This window comes from Quercus suber, unplaced genomic scaffold (assembly GCF_002906115.3).
Source record: "Quercus suber isolate HL8 unplaced genomic scaffold, Cork oak 2.0 scaffold_285, whole genome shotgun sequence".
Classification (NCBI taxonomy): domain Eukaryota; kingdom Viridiplantae; phylum Streptophyta; class Magnoliopsida; order Fagales; family Fagaceae; genus Quercus; species Quercus suber.
Window position 1 is genome coordinate 566745 of NW_027069741.1, and position 6942 is coordinate 573686.

Here is a 6942-nt window from a genome sequence, read left to right on the forward strand (position 1 = left end):
AATCGAAAGAAAGAGAGAAGGCAATGACCTTTTTGGAAAGCTTCACCTTTTTGGAAAGCTCTAGGAGAGAAGTGATAGTAATAAACTAAATAAAGATGTTCGTATACATCATTACATGAATGTGCGTTGTAAAAAAAAAAAGAAAAAAAGAAAAAAAAGAGAGGAAGAAATTAAAGTGATTCTCCCTTTCTCTCTTTATGGAAATGCAAAACGCGCAAGACACCCTGGTTGGAAAATTGCATTGGGGAAACTTCGTGGAGAAAGGATCTCTGCTTTTATTCACTAATAGGTAAGTAATAAATCATGGGACACTTCATCAATTGCACCATTGTTTTGCCTCTTTCGGATATATTATACTATCTCATAAAAAACAAAAGAAAAAAAAGGTTGGTGTTACCGTAATTCAATGTATTAAAAAATCTCTATAAAAAAAAAATGTATTAAAAAATCGGTTTTCATGAATTTTTTTTGTCATACTCCTGCTTCCACTCATTCTAAAATTTGGTTCTATTTCTACATGAGAGTGACACATGTCATCCTTTTATTGCCAATGCTCTATGACTAAAAATATACGTGGATGATTTTATTAATTGGCCATGTAGGGTCGGTTTTTGTAGTCCTAACCCAAAGGATATGGGTTAAAGGCCCAACGAACTCAGAACAATGAATTTGTAGAGAGTGGATCGAAGGTTTAGGCGTTGGCCGGCGTTCACGAAGCATGAACTCCTTTCTCTTTTATTGAAAAAAATACTTAGAACAGTTTACAACTGGGGGATGCTCCTCGGCCCATGGCCGAGGAGGCTTTTTTTTCTTTCCCTACATTTTTTATATATCCCCATCTTCTTCCTCCTGTTGATCATCTATTGGCCTTCCTCCTGACCGCCTATCCCATCAAAGGTCATATCCGTGCTCAAGTGGTTCACCCTGATCGATGTCGCCCTGGCAAGGGGTTACATCCCCATTAATGCGGCCAGAGGGGTTAGGTGAACGTATTCAATGGCAAGGTGATGGTTCGCCCAGAGCTTGCCCTTTTCCGCATTGAGGTCTCGGACGACCGAGGATAGGGTCATCCTCTGACCCATCGTGCGTCCTCGGCGTGGGCCATTTGGGCCTGGGTTGAAGTGGGCCTTGGCTACTCGATTTTCTGGCCCCACAATAGCCCCTCAAAATCTTGCTGCATGTATCCTCGGGCGGGGAGAAGGATTTTGACATCCTCGGCCTCACCCCCCCCCACCCCTCGTCAGTGCTGGGGTCCATTCACCTGCCCAGGGCACGTCGCTGACGTTTCGGAGCACGTAACGTGTCCATCATTAAATTCAGGCGGCTCTGTGCTCCCCACGTCCAATGAGGCGTTACCCATCCAACGGTGGAGATTCGTCTTGCATTTATGAGCGGGAAAACCCGCATGGTTCCTCGATTTGGGGTATAAATACCCGTACGAACAGCTTCTTCTGGTTCCTCATTTGTAATCAAGAACATTCGTGCGCCCCTCCTGAGTTCAGCCACACTCTTACTAGCACCTCCAGCACAAAAGCCTGTCCGAGGAGCCCTTCCTCTTTCCTGTAAGTCGCTTTGTCTCTCTTTGGCCTCTCTTTCTCTTTACCCTTTTTTCTACTTCGCTTGTTCTTTCTTAGTTCTTTTAGGCGTCTACTGGGATGGATAGGTTTAAGAAATACGTCGATACTGAGGAGGCGATGGAGAAATTCATCACCGACTACAAAATTCCCGGCAATGTGAGTCTGAGACATTGTGAGGACGGGGAGTGGCGCATATACAGGCAGGAGGGCGATGTGGTAATTCCCATAATCGCCTTCCTTGAAGGGAGGATGACGATCCCTATGGGGCCGGTGATGAGGGATTACCTCATGCACTTCCGGCTGGCCCCCACCCAGTATGGGATAAACGTCTTTAGGATTCTGGGCTGTGTGGACGCCCTGAACGAGAAGATGGGGCTGAGGTTGACCCACCACGACGGGAACTGGTGTTACAACCTTCAGCTTCTTAAGGGCAAGTCGTATTACCTGAAGACGAGAGACGACAGGGTGCGGCTCATTCAGTGCCTCCCCGAGTCCAGCAAGGGGTTCTATGAGGATTTCCTCATCGTGTCAGGGGAGTGGCACGATGGCCTTCATTGCCCAACAACAGAGGGAACACCAGGTGGGGCAGTGGGAGACAGATAGGGTTTCAAGCTCTCGTCTTTTTTCTTTACCCCCTCCCCCCTTTTTTTTTGTTTACTAATGCGGTGGTACTTTTCGTTTGTAGACCCGCACGCCTTTCAGCGTCACTTCCATCTGGTTAACCGGGAAGATTTGCAAAAGGTGCTGAGGGCGCCGGTGTATATAAACGAGGACGACAACCAGGTTAGGGCCGCCCACATAATTTTGGGTTATACACCTACCCAGAAATCGTTCCCGGTTCCGAAGTACGTCATCCTCGCCAACGATCCTCGGCTTCAGAGGATTACTGTGACCGAGGACGAATTTTCGTTCCTCAAGGAGCCCTCCGACCAGGAAGCTGTCACATTAGCCGTCCCCTCCTCTTCCCAACTGTTTGCCGAGACTGTCGAGGAAGCTCTAGAGGGGGAAGGGGACGCGTTTGACGTTTTCGCTCAGTTTGATCAGTTCGAAGATCCTCCCGGGGACTTGGGTGATCCCAATTTGAGCGAAGCAGACCTCCTTGCTTTAGAAGCCCCTCCTCGGCCGACAATGGGTTACAAGAGGAAGCCCACCACCAACTTGCTGGACCTGCTTGAGGGCCAGCCGGGGGAGTCCCAACAGGAAACTCCAACTCCTCCTCCGAAGGCTAAGTCGACTTTCGCTCGGCAGAAGTTCCCTCCTTCTCCTTCTCAGATGCGATCGCCCTCTGGGTCCGTGCCTGCTGGCCCTAAGAAGAAGAAGGATAAGGGTAAAAGGATCGTGGAGGATAGGACGGTGTCCTCACAGGAGGAGGACACTACTTTGCGGCCATCCAAGCAGCTTAAGATAGGCGACCAGAGCCAGGAGAGGCGGGTCGTCGACACCACCTCCTCCGAGGTCCAGGCCTGGCTCCCAGCCCCGATGCTCCGTGGGGAGCCCTTGAGGGATAACGCCTCCCTCAAGGATTTCAACGAGGGCGAAGGTACGATCATAGCAGACGCACTGGAGAGGAGCCTGCTGCCCCCAGCGAACATGGCTGAGCTTAACTCTTTGACGAGCAAGCAGGTCTTCCTCAGCCTTAAGCGATATGTGGGGATGGTAAGGGCTACAACCTCAACTCTTCTCTCACTATTTTCCCCTTATTGGGCTCATAGCACACTGGTTATTCTGGCAGGCTGTCCAAGCTATCTTTAGGTTGGAGGGGGCGACAAATGACCAGAAGGAGGACCTCAAACGGGAGCGTGCTTGGCGCTACCAGGCCACCAGGACCCTGAAGAATTTCGAGGCTGACCTCGCCAAGGCCCGAGAGGCTTTGACGGCGGTGACCAGGAAGCGGGACAATGCCCTGTCTGGTCTCGAGGGTGCCCAGACCCAGGCCAATGAGCAGACGAGGCGCCTAGGTGAGGCGGAGGAGCAATTGCAAACCGTGAGGGGTCTAATCGCTGATCTGCGGGCTAATGTGACAAAGGCCGAGGAGTCCCAGAGGGGGGCCGAATGGGCCAGAGACCAGGCTCTGCGGGCTAAGGACAAGGCTGACCACGGCAGGGAGATGGCCGAGCGTGCCAAGGAGGAGGCTGAGACCACAGCCTACGCTGATGGGGTGGCTGCGGTAAAGGCCGCCTACAAGGCTCAAGTCCCGGGGGTGTGTAGGCGATATTGTTCCCAGGTCTGGGCTGAGGCCCTCAAACGAGCTGGGGTTGAGGCCACGTCCGACCTGTGGAAGGCAGAGAACGTGTATTACCCCCCCGCTATCCGTGAGGCCGCCCCTAAAGACCCTAAGGTTGGGGAGATTGTTGAAGAGGTGCGGGCAGCTGAACTGGGGGAGCATTCGAGTGAGGAGGTGCCCCAAGAGATAGTGGAGATCCCTTCCGATGATCCAGCCCCCACCACTGAGGAAGCAGCTGCTCTCGCCGTACCCCCGCAGACCGTCCCCTTAGGCCAGGGCTCGGAGGGGTTTGGGGTTGCCCCTGTCTAGCCTGAGCAAGAGGAGTAGACTCCTCGGCATCTCGGCTCGTCCTACTTTCATGTTGTCATTTTATTTTGTTATACTTCTCTTCTATGTACTGTGGCTCTTGCCATGCAATTTTTACGAACTCATTGTTTTGTACTTATTATTAAATATGTGATAAAATGATGTGGCATGTTAGGATTGGAGGGTTAAAACATGGGTTTACAACCACATCTTTGTAGAATTTAATTTTAATTTTAATTTTTTGCAGATAAAATATGTTTTGACGTTGTTGTATGAGACTTTATCTATTATGAGATTATTTGTAGACTACTCATAGACCCATTGCAGATCTATATGATGCGTGGGAATATATTAATATTTTGTAATGTGGTATAATGTGTAATTTGTTTTTTGAAATTTGTTAAAGAATGTTTGTTCCCTTTAAAAATGAAACATTTTTTACAAGTATTTTCTATCTCTCTTTTTCTACGAGTATAACATTCTATTATATATTTGAGTGTGTTTGAAAATTTGATTGATATATATTACTTATAGTGCATTATGTTTTCGTATTTTTTATTTTTTGTAGAACTAAAATTTTTAAGTTTCAAATATATTTTTCAAATTTCTCGTTTTTTTAAAGTCATGATAATCAAAACTCATTACAAAATTATAATACTATCTTAATAAAAATTAAAATGGAACTAAAGGCAGGCATTTAAAGATAGACAATATAATAATGTATTACTCACCCAATTTGTAGGCACATTCAAACATTTGAATTTTTTGATATAAACTCAAATCTTCACTTTCAAAATAACTAAATATTAATCCATACAAAAATCAACATAAGCTATAAGAGGGAAAGAGACGAATTTTAATGGAGAATTAAAAAACACTAAAATTTCATCAACTTAAGGTGTAAGAAACAATAAAAAAATTCAGCAAAAAAAAGAAATGAATTTTTTTTTGAGAGAAAGAGAGAGAGTACTCACTTTTTGGAAAGCTTTAGTCGAGAACTGAGAAGTTAGAGCGATATAATACTCTCTTTTTATCTAATTTTGTTTTCCTTCTTTTGCTGATTTTTTTTTTTATTGTTTCTCACACTTTAAGTTTGATGAAGTTTATTTATTTTATATTTCTACTTTCAGTGGAATAGATGTTAGCACATGAACGCGCATTAAAAAAAAAAAAAAAAAATCCCCACTTTCTATCTTTATGGAAAATGCAGAACGTGTAGACACCCGCTGGAAAATTGCAATTGTGGAAACTTCGTGGTCGAGAGATCTCTACTTTTGTTGACTATCGAGGTTAATAAAAAGAAATCTATGTAGTGGGAGGGGAAAAAGGAATCTTTTAGCCTTTATAGAGAAGATTTATTCCTTGATTTTGGAGAAAGAATGCACTGCATTTGTAAGGAATCTTAGACTTATAAATTTTTAATGGTGCCCGTTAACAATATTTTTTTTTTGCAGTTTTTTTGTAGTCTTTTTTACTTTTTACAGTTTTTTTTTTAATCTTTTTTTGACAATTTTTAAGCAGTTTTATTTATGTTTTTTTTGACAACTCTTTTAATAACTTTTTGTCCTTTTTATTAACACAACCCATTAAAGAAAATCTTAACAAGCATTGCAAGGTGTTTGTTAACCTTTCCCATTTTTGAGTTAGCATTCTTAGTTAGGTGGTCTTTGAAGTATTCTGTGTGTATTAAAGTGGCTTTGTTGGGATGGCTGCCAGCTTGTGCTCTGTTTGTATTTTGAAATGTGTTTGCTCTTCTATATAATGTCTAAATTAACCAAAATAAAATAAAAATAAAATAGAAGTACGTCTTATGCACTGGATCATGTGGAACAATGTTAATCTGCTTTCATGCAATTACTACTTTCTATTTCAAATGATTATTGTTTTGAAAGTGAAATGATTATTGTTGATTGCACATTATTACTCTCTCTATTTTATTTGTTAGAATATGCTGTAATTGGGGAATTGATCCCTCTATGGTGCCTGTTGATTCTTATCTAGCATGAGGGGTTTAGTGGTCTGCTGTTTTTGTTGTCAGTAGTTTATGCTTTGAGTTTGTGTTGATTGCTTTTAGGTTGACCTTTGTGATTTAGATGCTTGTAGTTTGCTTATTTCATCTGTGAGGTCTGATGGGCTAGACTTTGTAAAGTTTCAAAGAGATGTCCTAAATTTTGCGCCATGTATACTAAATAATTTATTTTTAGAGAGAGTTTTATTTCCTAATTTTAAAATCAAATGTGGAACCACATCATAAATATTCATTTAAGTAAGTTATTGAGTACAAAAACCAAAGAGTCTAGAATAAATGAATCATTAAAAAAGTGTTTCACAATAACAAAAATTAAGAAGTAATAAAAATAATAGTAAATAAACATAAACAGTTTACATTTTATACCTAACAATATTCTTACAAGACTTTTTAGAGAGTTAATAAAATATAAAAATGTAGTTTGAGCTTTAGTAATTAGTATATGTGATTTTTTTTTTATTCATGATTGGGCTTGCCAAAGATGAAATCATGATTCCCTTGTAAATTGTTTCTAATCTATGACAGTGCCATGGATGTATAAGAGATCTGGAGTTCAATCCTCGCCTATACCAAAAACTGATTGGTGTCTTGATCTGATGATAAAAAGCTATTATCAAGAGCGGACGCCATAGGTTGAAACTCTCTTAAAAAAAAAAAAATCCATGATAGGGCCTATTGAAGATGATTTACAGCTTTTAACTCATAAAAGTACGTAAAATTATATGGCGTTAATTTTTTTTTTTGGTTAATTTCTACAATAGACTTTTTATAACTTAACTACCTCTTTAGTGTTCCCCCCCCCCCCC